We start from the raw sequence: 24695 nt of genomic DNA, 5'->3' as shown, positions 1-24695 counted from the left end.
ATTTTCTTTGTTCTTAATTTTTATTTTACAATACTTTTTATTGTTATTTTTTATTTTACAACACGTTATTAGTATGATTGTTTAAAATAAGATTTAAAATAGATCTATTTCTTTTTCTTTTCATTTAAAAGAAAATTGTATGAGGTTATACTCTATATTTATTGAATTCACAAAGACCTTTTGGTAGTCCTAATTTGTATATAGCATCTTTTTTTTTTTTTTTTTTAGTTTTATAGCTTTTGAATTTCTACTAAATTCATTTGTTGTAATCAAATACTAGTTTATATTGCGATTATAATTTTATCTTCATACTTCATAAAATTATATTTTTTTATTTTTTATGCTATTTTATTTTATTTTATTATTTATTATAGATAATATTATCTAATATTAGTTAATGTTAATTAATTTTTAGTTTCTAAAGAACTAGTGTTATATGTAGTTCCTGAAGAATTGTATTATAAATTTTAGTTCCTAAAAAAACTAGTATTAGTTTTAATTCTTAAAGAACTAATTAAATAAATAACTGAGGTATAAATTTCTGAAGAATTTTGACCCTAAATTCCTAAACTAAATATCTTGAAATCTAGTATCCCAATTTATTAAAGAATTAATATTTTTATATTCCTTAAGAACTAAATATATTAGTCTCTAAAAAATTGATACTAATTAATGTATTATTTATTTCTTATATAGAAAGGTAAAAATATTATGGATTCTATACAATCATTAGTAGAATTAGAAATAAATTATGCAGATTTATGTCTTGCAGACATCGTATTAAAAGATAAAAAAATATTTTTCTCAGTTAACAATGGGAGAAACTTATAATATCTGGTAGTAAAAGAATAATTGAATGCTCCAGAAGAGCAAATATATCACTACATAGAGGTAAATATTTCTTTATTAAACATGCATCATTCACTCAAATATGTCATAGAAATTTATTGAGCTTTAAAGATATTTGCCGAAATGGATATCATATTAAAACTACAAATGTGAAAGATATTGAACATCTCTATATTATAACCCTCACAATGGGAAAAAAAATATGTATTATAGAAAAATCACATGCTTTCTCCTCTAGCTTATATTATACATGTATGTGTACTATTGAAACAAATGTAGTAGTAAATCAGAAATTTACTGACCCAAATATTTATTTTATTTGGTATGATCGATTAGATCATCCTGGATCAACAATGATGTAAAAGATTATTGAAAGCTCTTATGACCATCTATTGAATAACCAGAAGATTCTTCAATCTAATGAATTTTCATGTCCGGCTTGCTCTCAAGGAAAGCTAATTATTAGACCTTCACTGAGCAAAATAAAAAATGAATCACCTGGATTTCTGGAACATGTACAAAGTGATATTTGAGGACCAATTCAACCGATATGGGGACCATTTAAATATTTTATTGGTGTTAATAGATGCATCAATAAGATGATCATATGTATGTTTGTTATCAACTCAAAATCTAGCATTTGCTAGATTACTTCCTTAAATAATTTGATTAAGAGCATTAATTTCTACAATATGCTATTAAGACAATTCATCTTGATAATGCTGGTGAATTTAGATCTAAGACCTTTAATGATTATTGCATGTCAATTAGAATAACTGTTGAACATTCACTAGCTCATTCTCATACTCAAAATGGCCTAGGAAAATCATTTATTAAACGTCTATGTAGTCAGCACCTGTTTTCAGGATCTAAATATCGAGGAGATTATGGAAAATACTATGATAGAAGTTAATGTCTTTCTCGAGTCTCGCGAGATTGAGGACGGGTGAATCCAAGTTAGGATTGAGAATAGTTGAATCAAAAGTACTTTTCTAGCATCAATTTAGACTCAATTGTTAGAAAAAAAAATTAACTTTAAAAGGTAAAACGACAGTTTTTGCAAATTCAAGTGCTAAATTGCTAAAATTTTCTAAACTTTTTCCTTGCGTACAACCGAATCGCTCTACATAGAGCCGATCAACTGTGCACAGTGCCGATTAGCTATCTTTCGAGATTCGACATCATTTTTCATACTTGTTCTTACTTAAAACGTTAAAATTGATGGAAAAGAGTTTCTATAAGTGATTTGTAATAATTATTTGATATTTTTAGTGATAATCATTTGAAAGTAAAAAAAAAAAATTCAAGATTAGGAAAGTTTCTTCTTGAATGACATAAGTTTTTCTCAAGCTTAAAACAACATTGGATTCTTATCCAATCTTCAATTTAACCACCTATCATCTCTAAAGACTTGTATATCAGCAAACTACAATGACAACTTGAGGGTTCCCACACATCCAGTATCATCAACATCATCTTTCCTATTAAACTGGTTCTTATGTTCCTTTATGATCTTAGAAACATGACCAGGGTTTATTTGTTGTATTCTATATGTTTAAATAGTTAGAATAAGATTTTTTGTGAATCAACATGCTTATAGATTGTTAGGAATTGAATTTGATAATATGAACATGACATAAATTGAATCTGATAATAAGAACATATTGGAAAATTAAAATTTGATAATAAGAAGATGTTGGAAAATTGAATATAATAATATGACTGCTTGTGGTTTATAAGATCCAATTAGCCAAATGATTATGATTGCATGTTAGATTAATGATTTCTTCATGTTTTAGTTATTAAAATTAGTCTTAGGGTTCCAGGCTTCAAATATGAAATTTGCTTTCTTTATCTACTACTTGTCTTATTTTCTAGGGTTTTGTATGATTTGCTTAGGGTTTCCGTTTAATTTTATGTCTTTTTACACTTCCCATTTCATTTATTGCATTTCTAATTGATTATTTCATTTCTTGTGCATGAGGAGTTGTCTTTGGGTAATCAAGTTGAAGGAAAAGCTGCCAAAATGTTAATCAAAGCCCTAGAGTCGATAAGTTGTGTACCCTCCATCCCCAATTTTTCTATTTTTAATGTATTTCTGAGATTTATGTATTGTACTTAGTTTTAGGTGCTTTCTTCCAATTTTCTTAGTTGTAGACGAGTTGTAACAGTTATATTTCATTTCTACACTTTACTTTTCTACTCTATTTTGATGCATGCCAAAAATACGATTAAATGATTGCCTAATTAAAATTAGGCACATAGATAATAGTTTTAAAATTAGATCTGTCATGAAAATTGTAGGCCATTAGTTTAATCAAGTGGTAATTGAGCGTTAATTTGAAATTCATGTAGACTTAGTGGGCTTTGTCATGCTTAAATTTAGTTAAAATTAGGCCATATTAAATTTACTGATCATTGAATTGGGCCTTTTCATAAAAAGTAATCCATTTGGCTAAAGGTTGAACATTAAAGCATAACTTGTAATTGGGCTAAACTAAGCGGGCTTTATACATAATTGACTAGTAAATTATGTTAATAACTTCAAATATGGGCTAGGGCTAAATAAAATGGGCTAGACTTCAGTGGACCTCACATGCTATAGTGCTTGATGTGTAGAAATATATTATGATGCATTTATAGGGAATAACCTGTTAAACAATAAAATTAAAGATAAATATAAATAAATAAGGAAGTTAGCTTTCAGATCCATCTTTGAATCTGTGATGTAAGCTTCCTTATGGAATCGAGACACGTCATTCATTAGTAAAAATGTTTCGGTTATCCGAGCGGCGACTCCCATCTCCACGCTAGTCTCTATGACTAGTTATCATGTTTTCGATTAGGTTGAAAAGGCTTGCAATGCCGTAGTCACTAAAGACACTTGAGTGCGTGCCCAAAACCACCCATAGTGGCAATTCCACTAGGGATAAGAGAAGCTGATTCTAATGTATCTTTGTCTTTAATTTCATTATTTAACGAGTGACTCTTGCATCATTACACCATTATCACACATTGTGCACTTTGGTCCTTATAGCCCTAATGGCAACGGTTAGTAGTTCTTTGGTTCCACTTGAACCTTGGAATTGCAACACTGGTCAACCATCACTCACAAGTATTGAGTGATTTCCTTCATCGCATAGACCTTTGAGTGACGAGCCAAAAAATAATACTTTTTACCTGTGGGAGCCTTTTATCCTTACCCAAGACCCAGTTCATGGTAATGACAGTAGCAATTTTCCTTAGGAACCCTATTGTTTTCTATTTGAGATGTTTTTCCTTATATGTACTTAAGCCTAAGTATTGGAAAGCCTTGGCCTAAAAATATGTGGAATCAGGCCCCATGCCCAAAATATGCAGGCTTTATATTTATACTGGAAAACATCGCCTTGTGTTTCTTTAACTTGCTTTGAGAGCTTATAGTATGCGTGTGGAGCCTACATCTCTTGTTGATAAAAACCCCAGGCCCAAAATCCTAGGGAAGAAACACTCACCATGAACTGTGTGCTGGAGAAATAAGGTTGGGAGGATGTTTTGTTTGGTAACTTGTAAAATATTATGCGTTTGCTAATCCTTTTTCTTTGTCCTTATGCATTACACGTGCCTCATGCATATCGTGCATTGCATGCATCGTACTAACTCCTTATTTTGAAGCCATTTTTTATTATCACTCTTAGTTTGGATAGGACAAGAAAGGTGTCAAGAAGACCTATTTCATGATTAATCGAGGCAGTACTAAATAAAAGCCCAAGAAGCCCACTAATTATAAAGATGGTCCACGAGCAGACATTGATGTTATCAAGATTGCAATTATAGGTAACCTAAGGATTATTATCCAAGAGGAACTCTAACAAGCTTTAGTTGAAATTTTCAAGAAACAAACTGATAGGAAATCATCATCTTAGCAACCATACACCCCAATAACTAATGAGTTACAATACATATGGAATGCAAGAAAACACCCTCTAATCAAGATGATTCCAAAACCCAAGGATCTCCTCAAGTGAAGTTAGGAAAAAACTAGTTCCAACAATGAAACTAGCACTTGAATTCAACTCCAAACGCCACAAACCAAGTATGATTTGATAAGTTATGAATCAAACACAAGATTTTGGTTAGAGAACGCCACAAACTAAAAATAGTTTGATAAGTTCAAAGTTCATGCAAGAACTTAAGCAAAAACACTCACAAAGAGCAAACAAAGATTATCATTCAAAATTCTATATTTACAAATGAATTTGGCTTTGGTATTTATAGCCAAAACAAGACAAAGAAAACCTAAATGGATATCTTTTGAACTTTCCCACGTTTTCCCCTTTAATCCCCTTAAAACTCATTAAAATGGCTGTTTTTTTACATTGATAGCACTCATTTTATAACTCCCAAATGACAACTAAACATGTGCACTCATTTGTAACTCCTCACAACACACATATAACTCACACCTGATAAAATAATCATTAATTAAATAAAAATAAACTAAAATAATTACTTAAGCTAAAACCCAAAAGATAAGAACCCATATAAATATGAATTAAGCCCAAAGGCCTAGTCATAGCCGAATGGCTTTTATTCTTCAAAATGGACTGAATGCTTCATTATAAGGTTGGACTCTTGTTCTCATGCATGAGTTGCATTTCCATTTTGGACCTTTTGGTTCATGCCTTTGCAATGTAATCTCATAGCAGCCTTGATTTATATCATTCCCCCTTTCTTGAAATAAAATTCGTCCTCGAATTTTACCCAAATATTGCGAAAGAAATAAACATATAATCTCAAACGGTAATTGAATGCCATCATCAACCTGTAATTCCTTCACAATAGTGATTAGAGGAACTTTAGAACAAATAATATTTTTAGTACCAATAAATTCAACATGCTCAAAAGTCTCAGTTTTATCAAGAAAAACTCTTTCATTCTTCATTGACTGAACCATTGCCTCTCCATCAGCGATAAACTCTTCACTATTGAATTCATCCAAAGGTAGCAAGTCATTGTCTTTCTTGCCATCTCCAATTATCAAGTCTTCAAAATCTACATTGACTTCAGTAGAGCAATTTGCCTCCTTTACATCATGGATGTTAGTCTTTAATAATGGCTTAGAATCGGCTTTATCTTTAAGATGCTTAAGAAAGCTATTGGTCAACATCTTGAGCTCTTCAAGCTCATGCTTAAATGCTTCAAGACCGATTCTTAAAGATTTGTTCTCCTTGGACAATTCATCAATAAAAACTTGACTTGGTTGTCTATCTAACCTCTTAGGTTTAGATTTAGAAGAATAAAAATTTTGTCTGCAGTCTTCATAATGATCATTTCTTTGACCCCACATCTTATCATAAGATTGATAACGAAGATTTCGACATTGTCTAATGAACTCAGCTTCATGAAACATTTCTTTTTCTTTTTCTTTTTTTATGTCTAAGGATGAAGTAAAGATGAAAATAAAGAACCACAAAGACGTTTGAAGGAAAGAACAAAAGATGTGATACGGAATTTGAAGGAAAAGAAAAAAGACAACATAAAATGATAAACAAGAAGGGAAAATAAAAAATTATTTAATAAACACAAAGGTGTAAATTTTAAAACAAAGAGTACTTAGAAGGACAAAATTGAAACAAGAAGAATTCAGCACAAAAAAAAACGTAAAGAAGATGAGAAACTTTAATTACACACAAAACACAAAGATAAGCAAACCTCAACTTGAAGCAAGCTCTGATACCAAATGATAGGAAATCATCATCTTAGCAACCATACACCCCAATAACTAATGAGTTACGATACATATGGAATGCAAGAAAACACCCTCCAATCAAGATGATTCCAAAACCCAAGGATCTCCTCAAGTGAAGTTAGGAAAAAACTAGTTCCAACAATGAAACTAGCACTTGAATTCAACTCTAAACGCCACAAACCAAGTATGATTTGATAAGTTATGAATCAAACACAAGATTTTGGTTAGAGAATGCCATAAACTAAAAATAGTTTGATAAGTTCAAAGTTCATGCAAGAACTTAAGCAAAAACACTCACAAAGAGCAAACAAAGATTATCATTCAAAATTCTATATTTACAAATGAATTTGGCTTTGATATTTATAGCCAAAACAAGACAAAGAAAACCTAAATGGATATCTTTTGAACTTTCCCACGTTTTCCCCTTTAATCCCCTTAAAACTCATTAAAATGGCTATTTTTTTACTTTGATAGCACTCATTTTATAACTCCCAAATGACAACTAAACATGTGCACTCATTTGTAACTCCTCACAACACACATATAACTCACATCTAATAAAATAATCATTAATTAAATAAAAATAAACTAAAATAATTACTTAAGCTAAAACCCAAAAGATAAGAACCCATATAAATATGAATTAAGCCCAAAGGCCTAGTCATAGCCGAATGGCTTTTATTCTTCAAAATGGACTGAATGCTTCATTATAAGGTTGGACTATTGTTCTCATGCATGAGTTGCATTTCCATTTTGGACCTTTTGGTTCATGCCTTTGCAATGTAATCTCATGGCAGCCTTGATTCATATCATTCCCCCTTTCTTGAAATAAAATTCTTCCTCGAATTTTACCCAAATATTGCGAAAGAAATAAACATATAATCTCAAACGGTAATTGAATGCCATCATCAACCTGCAATTCCTTCACAATAGTGATTAGAGGAACTTTAGAACAAATAATATTTTTAGTACCAATAAATTCAACATGCTCAATAGTCTCAGTTTTATCAAGCAAAACTCTTTCATTCTTCATTGACTGAACCATTGCCTCTCCATCAGCGATAAACTCTTCACTATTGAATTCATCTAAAGGTAGGAAGTCATTGTCTTTCTTGCCATCTCCAATTATCAAGTCTTCAAAATCTACATTGACTTCAGTAGAGCAATTTGCCTCCTTTACATCATGGATGTTAGTCTTTAATAATGGCTTAGAATCGGCTTTATCTTTAAGATGCTTAAGAAAGCTATTGGTCAACATCTTGAGCTCTTCAAGCTCATGCTTAAATGCTTCAAGACCGATTCTTAAAGATTTGTTCTCCTTGGACAATTCATCAATAAAAACTTGACTTGGTTATCTATCTAACCTCTTAGGTTTAGATTTAGAAGAATAAAAATTTTGTCTGCAGTCTTCATAATGATCATTTCTTTGACCCCACATCTTATCATAAGATTGATAACGAAGATTTTGACATTATCTAATGAACTCAGCTTCATGAAACATTTCTTTTTCTTTTTTTACGTCTAAGGATGAAATAAAGATGAAAATAAAGAACCACAAAGACGTTTGAAGGAAAGAACAAAAGATATGATACGGAATTTGAAGGAAAAGAAAAAAGACAACATAAAATGATAAACAAGAAGGGACAATAAAAATTTATTTAATAAACACAAAGGTGTAAACTTTAAAACAAAGAGTACTTAGAAGTACAAAATTGAAACAAGAAGAATTCAGCATAAAAAAAAAAAGTAAAGAAGATGAGAAACTTTAATTACACACAAAACACAAAGATAAGCAAATCTCAACTTGAAGCAAGCTCTGATACCAAATGATAGGAAATCATCATCTTAGCAACCATACACCCCAATAACTAATGAGTTACGATACATATGGAATGCAAGAAAACACCCTCCAATCAAGATGATTCCAAAACCCAAGGATCTCCTCAAGTGAAGTTAGGAAAAAACTAGTTCCAACAATGAAACTAGCACTTGAATTCAACTCCAAACGCCACAAACCAAGTATGATTTGATAAGTTATGAATCAAACATAAGATTTTGGTTAGAGAACGCCACAAACTAAAAATAGTTTGATAAGTTCAAAGTTCATGCAAGAACTTAAGCAAAAACACTCACAAAGAGCAAACAAAGATTATCATTCAAAATTCTATATTTACAAATGAATTTGGCTTTGGTATTTATAGCCAAAACAAGACAAAGAAAACCTAAATGGATATCTTTTGAACTTTCCCACGTTTTCCCCTTTAATCCCCTTAAAACTCATTAAAATTGCTATTTTTTTACATTGATAGCACTCATTTTATAACTCCCAAATGACAACTAAACATGTGCACTCATTTGTAACTCCTCACAACACACATATAACTCACACCTAATAAAATAATCATTAATTAAATAAAAATAAACTAAAATAATTACTTAAGCTAAAACCCAAAAGATAAGAACCGATATAAATATGAATTAAGCCCAAAGGCCTAGTCATAGCCGAATGGCTTTATTCTTCAAAATGGACTGAATGCTTCATTATAAGGTTGGACTCTTGTTCTCATGCATGAGTTGCATTTCCATTTTGGACCTTTTGGTTCATGCCTTTGCAATGTAATCTCATGGCAGCCTTGATTCATATCACAAACTATCCAAAAGACTAGCACTGCCCATGCAACTATTGCTGTTACTACTCATAATATAGAAGCATATGGTGGGCACCTCTAGAATCTAAATGACTACATGCTAGAACAAGCTAAGGACGAGTCTACTCTTACTGCAAAAGCTGTTATACTATCTGAGATTTTGCATAGTCTGAGTAAAAGGCTCAACAAGATGCAAGATATGCTAAAAGATCAAGGTTTAGATTCAACCTTTAATTTTGATAAACTGATGTTGATTGGAGAAGATAAGTTGCCCCCCAAATTTTGTATGCCTAAAATACAGAAGTTCAATGAAATTGGAGATCCAAAGGTGCACTTAAATCAAAATGTTACAATCATGACCCAAATCATCAAGTTGTTTGTACTTTCATTAGAAGAGCTAGCTGTTAACCGATACCATGGGTTGGAAAGGTCCATCAAGTCTGATCAGAAAAAATTTTGTGATGCTTTATGTAGTAATATGACTACAACGCTCAGCTAGAAGTCTCTATAAGAGATTTAGAATCAATAAAGTAAAAGCCTAATGAATCTTTTTCTGACTTTTTGACTAGATGGAGGAACAAAGTAGTTTTAATAAAGAATAAAACTTTTAAAAAGGATCAAGTTTGGATGATAGTCTGAAATGTTCTCCAATCTTGGGTGAAAAAGCTACAAATGATGAATCCCAAGATCTTCTTGGGATTGTACGATGATGGCTTATAAGTAGAAGAAATTAAAAATATTAAAGCTGGATGGGACAGAGGAAACTATAAAGCTAGAGAAATTGAAGACCAACTATCTAAAGATGGTGGGTCATCATAAGATTCAGCTCTTGATTCATTTGAAGACAAAGACATGATTTTGCTTCTAGGATCAATGAAAAAACTCTAATTTTTGCTTGTTTGATGTTTATCTTAATGGTATATTGCATTACAATGATTATTATATGCGTATGTTTAACATCAATTCTATTCAAATTGGTTTATTTAATCTAGGCACAAATGATAATTCTAGGTACATTTCTACTATATATAATATCTAATACAATATAATTGAATTCAAGGTACCAAAATTATTCAAAATACTAGGAATAAAGAAAGAAGGCTGAGTGCATACTCCATTATATTAATTACAACCTTAAAAACAACAAGGACCTCCGAAGATATAAGTGATTAAAGATTAGCGCTCTAACCCTGAAAGAATACAAGACCCATTGTATTTGACTCCAAAAGGAAATTTAGATCAAGCTGAAAAACTTCATATCAAAAAAAGAAAAGAAGAGATTAAGCTTGAAAATACTGAAAGGAATTCAAATCTCGGGGGAAATAAGTTCAACAGGTGAGAGAAAAATGTTCGATTAGAAAATTCAAATGGATTAGTTAATAATAAGAGTAGTATTATGTGAAATAGAAAATGTACCCATTTGTACCCTTATTAAATGAACAAAATTTGATAAGAATGTTTATCAAACTTGTACATTAGTTTTCATTACTTGTGCACTATCAGAAGGAGAAAACAAAATAAGAAGCAGAATCTATGAGATTTGAATAAAACCAAGATAATTTTCTTTAACTCTCTAGCGGGAAAAATCCAAAAAATTATAGTGCTCAAGTCTTCATCAATTGTGACATCACACTCAGTGAATCAGCAGAGCTAAAGTCATTCAACTTCAATTCAAGAAATCTTGTGTCAAGGAAAATCCTAAAAATTAGTGGAATCGTCTAAAAGCTTGAAAAAAGAGACTGCAAGTACTTGAGTAACCAAATCTATAAAAAGAAAGAATAAGGAAAAAGAGAAAATAAAGAAAAGTATAAAGAAAAGAAAACATTAAGTTAAAAAACCGAAAGGGCAGCTTAGGCAAAAGTTAATACATTAGCTTGCTAAGTTGAAAATCTAAAAATGCGGCTTAGGCAAAAGTTAAGGCGTAAAAGTAAGAAAAGAAAAGAGATATGGTTGCTATCTGTATGAGATTGTGATAAAGCCAATTATCATTGAACAAGTATCAGTACAACCCTTAGGCAAAATTATTCAGCCCTGGCATGCTTGAGTTATCTCTGGATGTGCACCTCCTATCGTCACCATGACTTTCAAATCTTTGATATGAATCAATTACAGCATTGACCATTAGGCTCCATCCCACGTGTCGAAAAGCAGGTGATTGAACTCTTAAAGTGTCAATGTTGATAGGCACCAAAATGACTTTGTCTAAACTGAAGGATGATCTTTTAGAAATATATCATGCACTTTCACTAATTTTCCTTGATGTAATTTCTATATACCTGTATAGATGCCACCATCTTATAGTAGGAAAGTGAAGAAAAGAAGATGCTTGATCTACACTCAAGTTTACTTTCTGAAGTGGAAGATCATAAATTCACATCCTAAAGCGAAAGTTATCCAAGAGAGTAGTACATATAAATCACAATCTGAAGCAGAAATGAAAACATAAGTGCATCTGAAAGTATAAAGTTATCAAGAAGCCAGAGGAAAGTCTCTGCAAGTATAAATCATGGGTGTAGTTCCCAAATCAGATGGGCGTGGTTCCAAAATCATCAGGCGTGGTTCCCCAAATTACCGGTGTGGTCCCAAACCATTGGGTGTGGTTCCAAAATCAACAAGCGTGGTTCCCCAAATTAGTGTGGTTCCGAAATCAATGGGCGTGGTTCCTAAATCATCGGGCATGGTTCCCTAAATTAGTGAGCATGGTTCCTAATTCAACGAGCATGATCTCTAAATCATCAAGTATGGTTCCCAAATCATCGGGCTCAGTTTTCCCAAATCATGAAGTACGGTTTCCCCAAATCATCGGGCATGGTTTCCAAATCATTGGACGTGGTTTCTTAATTAGATGGGCGTGGTTCCTAAATCAGATGGGTGTGGTCCCTGAATCATCATGCGTGGTTCCTTAAATTAGTGGTTGTATTACCCAAATCAATAGGCGTGGTCCTTAAATCATCGATCGTGATTCCCAAACCATCGAGCGTGGTTCCAAAATTATCGAGCATGGTTCCCAAATCATCAGGCATGGTTCCTAAAATTAGCGGGCGTGGTTCCTAAATCATCAGGTGTAGTCCTTAAATCATCGGGCGTGGTTCCTAAATCATCGGGCATGGTTCCTAAATCATCGGGCGTGGTTCTCCAAAATCAACAGGCGTAGTCCCTAAATCATCGAACGTTGTCCCTAAATTAGACGAGTGTGGAACCCTAAATCAAATCCAGATAGAAACTCTATACTAGCATAAGCCTATGAAGCGTCACATAACTACAATTATCTTGAGGGAAGATCTTCAAGATATGACGGACGTGGTCCCTAAATCAAAGTCAGAAATTATGCACCAACTCGGATTACGTAGCGTAGCTTCTACAACTCACATTCATATCCATCCTTCGTATCCTTAATAATTATGTTTTGTCTCAATTTATTTAAAGTTCATTTGCATAAATTTTGACAAACTGGGGGTAGCTATTAGCACCTTTTTTCCGGATCTAGATATCGAGACACTTACGAAAAATCCTATAATGAAAGTTACTGTCTTTCTCAAGTCTTAGGAGATTGAAGTAAGTGAATCTAAGTTAGGATTGAGAATAATTGAATAAAAAGTACTTTTCTAGCATCAATTTAGACTCAATTGTTAGAAAAAATTAACTTTAAAGGATAAAACGATAATTTTCTCAAGTTGAGGGACTAAATTACTAAAATTTCCTAAAATTTTTGCTTTAATCAGCTCCGCGTATAGCCAAATCAGCTCCACACAGAGCCAATTGACTTAGCATAGAGCTGAATCGGCTATGTACAGAGCCAGTCGGTTCTACACAATGCCGATTGGCTATTTTTCAAGATTTAATGCCGATTTTTATATTTTTTTTACTTAAAATGTTGAAATTGTTGAAAAGAAATTTCTAGAAGTGATTTGTAATAATTATTGGATATTTTTAGTGATAATAATTTAAATATAAAATATTTTACCTTTTTGTTAGATATTAATCTGATAAAAGAGAAAGATAATCTGAAATCCTACCTCTATAAATATATTATTATGTCCTAAGTCCAGGGTTAGTTACATCGATTATGGGTTACTGTTACTAAAAATACAAAAATCCTACATTCGATTAAGCAAAGAGCTTTTTTGGTAACTAGAGAGACAAGTCACTAAGAAAGAACTTAGGATTAGGAAAGTTTTCTTCTTGAACTACGAAAGTCTTTATCAAGCCCAAAACAACACTGGATTCTCATCCAATCTTCGATTCAACCACCTCATCATCTCTCAGACTCGCAGATCAACAAACTACGGTGACAAGCTAAGGGTCCCACACATCTAGCATCATCAACATCATCTTTCCTATTAAACTGGTTCTTATGTTTCTTTATGATTTTAAAAACATGACTAGGGTTTGTTTGTTGTTTTCTATATGTTTTAAATGGTTAGAATAAGATCTTTTATGAATTAATATGCTTATAAGTTATTAGAAATTGAATCTGATTATATGAACATGATGAAAATTGAATATGATAATTATGAACATGACGAGAATTAAATCTGATAATAAGAACATGTTGGAAAATTGAATCTAATAATATGTCTATTTGTGGTTTATAAGATCTGATTAGCCAAATGATTAGGATTGCATGTTAGATTAGTGATTTCTTCATGTTTTAGTGATTAAAATTAGTCTTAGGGTTCCAGGCTTTAAATTTGAAATTTGCTTTCTATATCTACTGCTAGTCTTATTTTCTAGGGTTTTGTGTGATTTGCTTAAGGTTTCCATTTAATCTTATATCTTCTTACACTTCTCATTTAATTTCTTGCATTTCCAATTGATTATATCATATCCTATGCATGAGGAGTTGGCATTGGGTGATTAAATCGAAGGAAAAGCTGCTAAAAATGTGAATCAAAGCCCTAGAGCATATCGTCTATATACCTTCCAGACCTAATTTGTCTCATTTTTTATGTCTTTTTGAGAATTTTAAATAGTGTACTTAATTTTAGGTGCTTCCTTTCTAATTTTCTTAGTTGTAGGTGGGTTGTAATAGTTAGATTTATTTTTTGCACTTTACTTTTCTGCTTTATTTTGATACATGCCAAATACATGATTAAATGATTGCCTGATTAAAATTAAACACATAGGCAATAACTTTAAAATTGGACCTAGCATGAAAACTGTAGGCCATTAATTTAATCAAGGTGGTAATTAGACTTTAGCTTAAAATTAATGTAGACTTAGTGGGCTTTGCCATGCTTAAATTAGGTTAAAATTGGGCCATACTAGGTTCATGATCACTAAATTGGGCCTCTCATAAAAAATAGTCCATTAGGCTTAAAGATTAGAAAAGCATTGTAATTGGATTAGACTAAAGCAGGCCTTATACATAATTGACTAGTAAATTAGGTTAATAACTTCAAACTTTGGCTGAGGCTTAATAAATTGGGCCAGATTTAGGTGGACCTCACATGTTATAGTACTTGATATATAGAGATATATTATGCTGTATTTATAGAAAATAGTCCATTTGTAATACCCGTGAATTTAACTTTTAATTGCTTTAAGTTTTATGAGGGGTAATTTGATAAATTTTTAAATTAATATTGCATTAAATATTGATGAGTTAATTATTTTAAATATATAAATAAATGAATAAATAATAATAGTTGAGTCAAGTGTGTCATTGTAGCAACTTTTTGGAGGGGGATTCATTTGTATTTTTCCATCTTTTATTATTAAAAGAAAAATACTAATCATAATAGTAATAACATAACAAAATTTTCCTTCTCCTCCTTCTCTCTCCACATAATCTCTTCTCCCTTCTCCCCCTCCCTACCCCCGCCGCCTGCCACCTTCTCCAATCGTTGCAGACTTCTTTTTTCCCCTCTTGTCATCAGCGCCGCCCTCTTCTTCTCTTATTCTCGCTATTAACATCCAGTTCGAGGACAAGATTGCTCCTCCTTACTGTCGCTACAAGTGCAGCCTCCTACCACCGTCCTTTCACCTATCCGACGCCAGAAACAAGCTCCTCAACTTTGACATACCCAAGTCAGCTCCTTCCCATTGTTTCTCTTTCATCGGCAGCCTTAGGAGAGTCTCACCGGACCAGCTCCCTTCTCACTGCGATCTAGCAGTTTTCGGCAAGAGTTAGATGGTCATTCTGGTGTTTTTAGAATCCATGCAACTCAAGCTTCATATAGGCGCCTCCAGATTCGGAATTCGACATTGTTGGCGGTACCAGCTTCTGGACCTCATTGTTTTCTGAATGAGCAAAAGTTCGGGTTTCAGCACAGTATAATTTTATTTAGACTTTGGGAATTATTTGGAATTATTAGAGAAAGTTTGGTGTATTAATTGTTAGTTATAATTAATTTATTATATTAGTTAATTAATTAGTAGCTTGATCTTAGTATTACTGCAGATTAATTATAAAAGGAGTTAATATTTTGTTATGTAATTGAGGTTGTGATTAATAAAATTAAATGCGAGGAGAATATTTGTGTGATGTATCGTGAAATAATATTATTTTGCTGTACTGTAAAGTTTAGTATTGTGATTTGATTTGTATTGTGGAGTCGGAAAAATAATGCAGTTTTTTTGGCCTAACTCCCGTTAAATAATTGTGGAATATTTGAAGTGTTTCTAACAGGTTCTGGATCCGTTATACAGAGAATAAATATCCATATTTTAGGGGAGGTTCTCCCGAATGTTTGGTAGAATTTCCGAGTCGAAATTTTTTAGGCAGTCTAATCTAGGAGTCTAAGCCTAGCAAAAATTATGATTATCTTATTAATTAAGTTATTTTCATGAATAGATAATTCGTTCATTCAACCAGCTCCACCCGAGGCATAGGAGCAGACTGCGGAGTGCGGCAGAATTGTGAGTTAAAGTCATATATCTTCTATACATGTGCCATATACCAAATTTCTATATAGCAATTTCGATTAATAATTATTACATATATTATTGTCATCGTATATATATATATGGTTGTTTGCATGAAAAGTATTTTAAACTCGTTTTAAACAACTGCATCATATCTTTGTATGCTCATCAGACCATGCAAGGGGATTTTCCTTTAACTTATTATGGAGAGGTTTTGCTAAACAGTTTAAATTCGGATAAAAGTCCATGACATAATTTAAACTGCCAAGGAATCTTTGCAATTGAGTTTTTTCTAAAATTTTATCAGCAAACTTTGAAGTAAAAGCTAGAGATCTTTCAATTAGGATAATAGTTCCCCGGGATATATAGTGCCCAAGAAATCTAATCTTCATTTAGAATAAGAAGACTTTGAATTTGGAAACAACTAAACCATTTTTCTTAACAACATAGAAAAAAGCATTTGAAATGTTGTTCCAAAAAATTTGAAAAGATTAGTACATCATCAATGTACACAATGTAGAACTTTGAATAAGGATTATATATGTCATTGATAATTTCTTGAAATTCAGAAGGAGCAAATACATTCCATTCGTACTGGCCAAATGGAATTGTAAATGCAGTTTTATAACGATCTCTAGGATGAATCTGGATTTGCCAAAATCCTGACTTCATATCAAACTTTGAAAAAATGAAAGCAGAATGAAGCTTTTGAAGAAGATCTTTTTTTTTTTAATAGGATATCTAATCCACTTAGGAGCTTTATTTAAAGATTTGCAGTTAATTACCAATCTAGGAGTACTTCTTTCTATTTCACTATTTTTATTGATATAGAAAGCTGTACACGACCAGGGGGATCGTGATTTGGTAATTAAACCTAAGTCTTGGATTTCTATCCTACAATATTTTTCTAAGGCCTCATTCATTTGGATAGGCCTAGCATTGGTAGGGATTTGTCTTTCACTAAATTTCTTTTCATATGGTAAATCTACCATATGTTGTTTTCTTTTCCATAAAGCATTTGGAAGATCTGAACAAACTTCTCTTTCGATTTTTTCTTGTAAATCAGAAATTCTTTTTTGAACAAAATCATTTTGCAATTGGCTTTGGATTCTCTTTAAACTTATATCCTATTTCAAATGGAATATTTGGGTTTGCTTTCCTTTAATTAAAGCATTTATCTCAAAATTATAAATTGGGTGAGATTTTATAAGATTGAGATTTCTTTTCTTAGGTTTTTCTAAAAAAGGAAAAATGAATTTTGAACCCTTATCTTTGAAAATGATACCATCTGTAGTTACTTTGAAGGGAGTAATCAAATTAATGAAAGGAGTTCCCAAAATAACTATTTATTGTAAATCCTTTGTAAGAATGAAAATATTTTATGAATCAATGTCTATTTAAAATTGCAGCTTCAGTTTTTTCGGTAATTCTGATCTTTGAATTATTAGCAGAAGTAAGTCTTTCATTTGTCTCTTAATGATATCTTTTAAGAACTAACTCATAATTGATACAGTTGAGGTCTGCTCCTGTAACAAACAAAGCTATAGTTTCTATTTGAAAATCATTAGGGAAAATGAGTTTTATCTGAATCAGATATTTTCTTGAGGTTATTTCTTTTATTATATTATTAAAATTTTTTGAAACATTTTGAGAAACCTTAAGATTTTGAGAATCATTTTCTTTATGAGAATCTGATTCACTGTTTTGCTTTATAATCAAGCTTTGGAGCAGAATATAATCATTTTGCTGTTTCTCTTTTAATTCTTTGAGTTCCGCTTTAATAGTTTTAATTTCTTTTTGGAGTTATTGGATAGTAGGAAGATGATGCTTTTGCCTTTTCTCTTTTTCCAAAATCATGGTAAGATCGTAAGTGTTCTTACTAGATGAAAGGATGAGGGTTTCGGTTTTTATAATTTCTTTCAAAACTTGCTTTTGAATTTGGGGGTCATTAATATGCTTGACAGCTTCAAGAAGAGCTTCTTGTTGCCTAGTGAGCATATTAATGCTTTTTGGAATCTCATCCGAATCTGATTCAAAGTATTCATATGAGGTTTTAATTTCATCAATTTGGAATTCCTCCTCATTATTAGAAAACTCTGATTCAGAGGTTTCAACTAGAAGAGCTTAAATTTTGTTTAAAGTTTCTTCTTCTATTTGGAGCTCCTGAAGTTTTTTAGAAAACTTACAATACTTTGAAGTATGGCCTTTCTTACCGCACTTGTAGCAAGTAATTTTGCTAAAATCCTTTTTGGGATTCTATTTTTTGTATTTTGAAGAATATGGCCTCTTTTAAAAAATTTCTTTGTTCTCAGGCACCTTCCTACTTTTATGAAAACGTTTTTTCTTATAAGTCTTTAAAAAATCTTCTTTACATTTTCCTTTGCAGGCGAGAGAAGGTTCAAAGGGATTATACTCAAACTGCTTACAAAAGTTACCTAGTTCTTGCCTAGTTTTCTTCATTTTCCATTTGAGCTGTCTTTGAAGCTTAAGATCATGGAAAATTTTTAGTCCTTCTTTCTGAGTAAGGCTAACTAATTCACCGTAAATATAGAGATCATAGGGGATTTGGCCACTATGGGCTTCTTTGATAGTATTCCTAACTCTTTCACCTAGTATTATAGGTAAACCAGTTAAGAATTTTTCTTTCTAGAAAGGTTGATTTGAGTCTTCTCTAAGCATTAGTCTCGTCAAGAAAGTGTCTTTATAGGCTTGGAAATTGCTAAGTTTTTTACAGGTCAGATTGCTGAAGAGTCCAGTATTCTTATCTTTGAGATGAGATGGATCTCCTATGAAATGGAGGAAAATCATAAGGATTAGGGTTGACACAACATCCTCAATTGGATTTCTTAATTCATCTAAGATAGGGGTTCCTTCTATTGTGGTTTAGATAACACTTGGGATTTTTAGCTGCTGTGCTTGAGTGAGATGGTAATCCCACCATCCTTTAAGCTGGCCTGAAAAACCGGCTATAAGGAATTCAACTATAGCTCTATCAGAGGTACTGTTGTGGGTTTGTAGGCATTTGCTACCATGGTCATCTGTTATAAGAGACCAAGAATGTTGTACTCAGCCATTCCATCTATATTCCATTCATAGACGGAGGAGACATTGAATCTAAACTGGGTAAGGACATTATTCTTATTTTCTATGCTTAAGTTAGGGGCAATAGTCCTAGGAGTATGCCAAGTCAATCTAGGGGCTTACCATCCCAATCTATTGATCTGGGAGGGTTTTTTAGTAACACTTTCTAGTTTTGAATAATTTGATTCACTGCTTTGGGCTTGTTCTATAGCACTGATATTCCTACTGGATTGAGGAGTATTTGGTACTAGACTTTTTGAAGACTCGGAAGTGCCTAACTTGCTAAGCTGTTCTTTGACTGCTCTAACAAACTCAGTTTGTTTCTGAAATTGGTCTTGACTAGGCTTTGAAATCTGATAGGGTTTAAAGACGGGATTTTTGAGTTTCTCTATTTAACTCGTCTCCCTTGGATGACCAGTATTGGAGATTACAGAGGCTAAGGCTGTAATGGGTCTCTGAATTTGGCTTACTATCATAACTAGTTGTTTTCCTATTGTGTTAAGATAGGTATTTGAAAATTATTCTATTGAACAATATTTTTGATATTCTTTTCAAAATCCTCTCCTACTAGTTTGTAAGGTTGGCTTCAATTTCATTTTCCCCACAAGTCATGTGGATATTGTTGGAAACTTTTATTAATTCTTATTCTATATTTAATTAATTGATTTATAGATTTAAATTATTTATTTTTTATTTATCCAATTGATTGATTTATAAATTTTAGATTAGTTACTTATTATTCATCTAAATAATCTTTTTATGGAATTAATCATCTATTTACTATTTATTTAGTTAATTAAATTTACGAGTGCAAATATATGTTGTTCAATATTTTTAATAAGTTATTGAACAATAGTTAAGTTGCTTGCAATTTATATATCATTTTTCGCATTGTCGATATTATGATTGCATATTGACTCGGGATGAGACGACAGTAGAACATGCCACCTGATGGGTTGCATCAGGACCGCGTGGGCATCAGTATTAATCAGAGGTAGGTGGTAAAAGAATATTTTTGAAGTTTACCAGGATTGAGTATAACTCTCTGGGCTATGAGAATTGATTGCCGAAGGAAAGGTCCATGGTCGAGTGTTGCTCTCTGGGTGGCGACTATATTAGGAATCAGGTGACCATACTAGATTAAGGACTCTTCTGGGCGGCAGTCCTACTAGAATAAGAGAGCCGAAAGGCTACTAGTGTTAGGGTTAGGGTTCTGCTGAAGTGCTCGTCCCGTATAAATGAAAAACCAATTATTTTAAATTATGCTATCACACTTACCTATTAGTTTGTGATGTTCCATATTCTTTTATCAGCCATTGCACATGGATATTTATGTCTCTTTTTCTTCAGGTATATGATTTTAACTTACTCCCGATGGTCTCAATTTTAAATTTTTAAGTGACAACTAGGTTTTCCACCGTCTTCTTTTGCAACCCGACTTCCCTTTCCCCTTTGAACTTATTGTAATTAAATCTTACTTTTGTATTTTAAATTATTTAGAATTCTAGACTCTCCATCTTAAATCGAGTTTAATTTATTTGTCAGAGTTTGCTTTCAGTCCTTTTTAGGTAATTGGCAAGCTTGCATTACAAGAAGAAGTTTTGGCATTAAAATACATGAAAATCAACCAACAAGCACTTATTTATCAAAGAATAGAGAGTCATACGAGCACGACATGAGAAGAACTTGCCCGTGTGGACTTCCTGTGTGAAGTGCAAAAATTAGCAGATTGGAGGAGTGAATGAAATGGGAAGCACATGCCCATGTGGCTTTCCCGTGTGAGATGCAAAGAATGGCTGATTGTCTAAGACACAACACAGAAAGAGGACATGCCTGTATGACTAGAGGATTGTCTCAAGAGCGATTTTATGCTAAGGACACTACACAGTCGTGTGATGCCTATTTCAATTAAAAAAATACAATATTTAAAGGAACTTTTAGGTTGTTTTGGGGGAGTCCCGTTATATTTTAATTTCTAGAGAGAAAAACACTTTGAAACTTTATTTCCCTTTTATTTTTAGGGTTTTGATTAGTTATTTCTCAAGGAAGAATATCATTTCCTTTATTACTTTTCAAGATTAAAGATTAAAGATTGAAGATTTTCATCTCTACTCTTATGATTGAAGATTTTCATCTCTACTCTTCCATGAATAGTTTAAGATTTTCTTTTCCTAATCTTTATTTCTTTATTTTAATGTTTAGGAACTAATTTTCTTGTTATTTGGGTTTTGATGAACCCTAATTTGTTTTGTATAGATTGATTCAAAGTTAATGCAATTAATTTTTTCTATGAGTTATTTTTTCCCTTTGATTGCTTAATTATCCATTGCAATTGATAAGTCAACATATTGATTGAGTTTTCTTTATAAACTGATTAGAGATAACTTTTTATGAATTGATCACATCTTAGGGATTAAGAATTGATTGGGATCCTAGAGATAGACCTATAAGATCCTTTGGTTCAATAGTTCTTTAATCTTAATGCATGACCTAAGTGAGTGGGTTTAAGAAGAGATTCCTCTCCCTCCTCTTAGGAGTTAAAGATTTAATCAAATTAAGAAAAGTTTAAACCTAATTTTGTGGAATGTCAACTCAACTCTTGATTTAAATTAAATGTTATTTATTTTATGAAATACTTAACTTATTATAGGAATTCACTACCTAAATAGGCTTATCCTTCATAAATTTACCAATTTTTTTAATCTCTATTTTCAAGATTATTTTACTTTTAAATGTTATTACACCCAAAAATATTTTGATTGCTAAATAATAGGGTATTATTGAAGGTAGTATTCATAATTAAGTCCCTAGTGGGACGATACTCTTATCCATCGTTTTATTACTTAATATGATAGGTGCACTTTGCCGTATGTATATAACATGCATCAAGTTTTTGGCGCCATTACTGGGGACTCTTTTCTATTGTGATATTATTAGTAATTCAAAAGCTAGTGATTTAGCATTTTCATTTATTTTTTTATTTAATTTATCTTTGTTGTGTTTGTGTTTACTGAAGGTACTTGAATCTGTGTATGACCCGAGCTAGTTCGACAGAACTATTCGCTTACGAACTTGAGTTGGAAAGTACTTTGAAGAAGTAGTAAAGAGAAGGACGAGCTTTAGCAGAAACAGTGGCATAGTTATAGAATCAGAATGAAAAAGGAGAATTAAACCAAGAAGAGGAACAATTAAGAATGACAGCTCCACCTAAAGAGAGAACCACACAAGATTATACACGCACGCCTAACTCTTAATAGGGAAACATTGAATATTATAAGGCTAAATGTAGCGGTAAACAACTTCGAGATCAAGCCCGACATTATTCAGATGGTATAAAACAAGTGCATGTTTGATGGTTTGCCCAATGAGGATCCAAACACCCATTTGGATGATTTTCTAGAGGTTTAAGATACCTTCAAGATTAATGGGATATCAGATGATGCTATTCGATTGAGGGTATTCCTAGGTATAAGCCAAAGAAGTGATTGAAGGTATTTCCAATTGGGACATTTACAACCTGGAATCAGTTGGCCAAGAAGTTCTTGGAGAGATACTTTCCACCTTCTAAGACAGCTAAGTTGAGGAATGACATAGTAAGGTTTCTTCAGTAAGAGAATGAGACTCGGTACAATTGTTGGAAACGTTTCAAGGATTTACTGAGGAGCTGTCCATACCATGGTTTACCTTTATAGCTGTAAATTTAGACATTCTTTAATAGACTGAATTACACAAGTAAACAGTCTATTGCTTATTATGATTTCTCTCTCTTGAACCTATTATGAATCTTGTTAGTTGTTATAGAATTGTGATTTAGTTGATTTAGCTTTGAATTGTAAATTGAACTTGGTATCATGCTAGGAGTTTTGGTTCATAGTATTGCATTATTTTTTATATCTTGAAACTTTATTTATATTTATGGGCATTAATTTTTCAAATTTCACTTAATTTTATCAAGTGCACTTTACTGTGTGTGAATAGCGCGCATCAAGTCGTCAATAATAAGCAGTTCTTTTTTCTAGTTAGGAGATTTAAAGAAAATTATCATTTAGGATAAAATTATACAAAAATTTAGTTTTAAGGTAGTTGTAAGACTAAATTCTTATTTTAGGGTAGTTTTTTCGGTTACATGGACATTATTCGCTAGTTGAATTAGCAGACAGAGCTGTCCATAAATAATTAAAAAAAAGGAAATTAAAGGTTGCCCACCACTTCAACTTACGGACAAAAAAGAAAAAATATATATATATATATATAAAGGTTGTCTACCTATGGAAGTAATGTATATAGAAAAACCTGAAGGTAAAAATAATTTGTAGAAATATTTTTAGTATTTGTAATTTAAATTAATTAATATGATTTATTTATAAAAAATTTTGAGATATGTGATTAAATTAAAATAGCAGTATAATTAAAATATAAATGTGAAAAAAAAAGTTTATATAAGAATTTTGACCTAGTCCTAAAGTAAGATCATGTCCTCGAGAAAAATTTATCTTTGATAGTAATCCAACTATGTGTATAGTTAGTGCATTCTCGGAGAGCCATGTGACTAAGAACAAATGTTTGTAGAAAAAATTATGGGACACAATATACTTACTATATAGATTTTTAATTATGTCGTGTATTAATTTATTCCTAATATAGATTTTTTGTTAATTTAGATTTATATCTTAATTGTAACGCTATTTAATTTAATCACATATTTTAAAAAATTTATAAATAAATTAAATTAGTTAATTAAAAATAATTTAAATTAGACAAATATTAAAATACCAAAAAAAAATCTCTATAAATAAATGTTCGCCTTTTCTTTTCCTATCTACCACTTTAATTAGTGGACACCTTTTTTTTTCTTTTTCTTTTTATGTTCGCCACTTCAAGTGATGGACAAATCTTAATTTCTTTACTGCCAATGTCCACTAATTGCCTAGCAGACAATCCTATTCGCCAATTCGACTAGTGAACAATGTCTACGTAGTCAAAAAAAAATTTAGAATGAGAATTAATTTTAAAACTACCGTAAAATTAGATTTTTGTATAATTTTATCCTAAAATGATAATTTTCTTTTTAAATCCCCTAATTAAGGAAAATCATCTGTAATAATGGTAGTGAAAGAATATAAAGAGAAATTAGAAAAGGCTATGATTTTTTATAGTCAAAAGAATATTCATCTACTTTAAATGTAAATTTTTGATTTGCGTTAAAATTAACAGCTAGATTACTGAAGATCTAATAGAAGGGAATAGCACTATAGTATAATAAAATAAAAAGGGGATGTTAATGTATTAAAATGTTGGAAGGTGATTATTATAATATAGTAAAATACATGGGTAAGTAGTAATTACCCCTACTTTTAAACTATCTCATGAACTAATTGTGCCATGACGAGTGTGCAACTACACCATTGATCTTCTTTACACATGGCCATTCAAATTCCTTTTCTTTACATGACAAGTAACTACATATTGATGTGGCTCAACCGATTCATCGTATGATTTTTCAGTCAACCCAGAAAAAC

General features: G+C 31.7%; 1 long non-coding RNA gene across 1 annotated transcript; it reads left to right on the top strand.

Moving 5' to 3' along the window:
• The first annotated feature begins 14987 nt into the window (after positions 1-14987).
• Positions 14988-21342, top strand: LOC125370884. The gene is made up of 3 exons (XR_007217078.1): positions 14988-15444; positions 16025-16089; positions 20735-21342. It is a non-coding gene; the product is annotated as an uncharacterized LOC125370884 (long non-coding RNA).
• The last annotated feature ends 3353 nt before the right edge of the window (positions 21343-24695 follow it).

The sequence above is a fragment of the Ricinus communis genome, chromosome 8 (genome assembly GCF_019578655.1).
Source record: "Ricinus communis isolate WT05 ecotype wild-type chromosome 8, ASM1957865v1, whole genome shotgun sequence".
Lineage (NCBI taxonomy): Eukaryota > Viridiplantae > Streptophyta > Magnoliopsida > Malpighiales > Euphorbiaceae > Ricinus > Ricinus communis.
The sequence above is the reverse complement of the archived record's forward strand: the minus strand, read 5'-3'. Positions and strand labels throughout refer to the sequence as shown.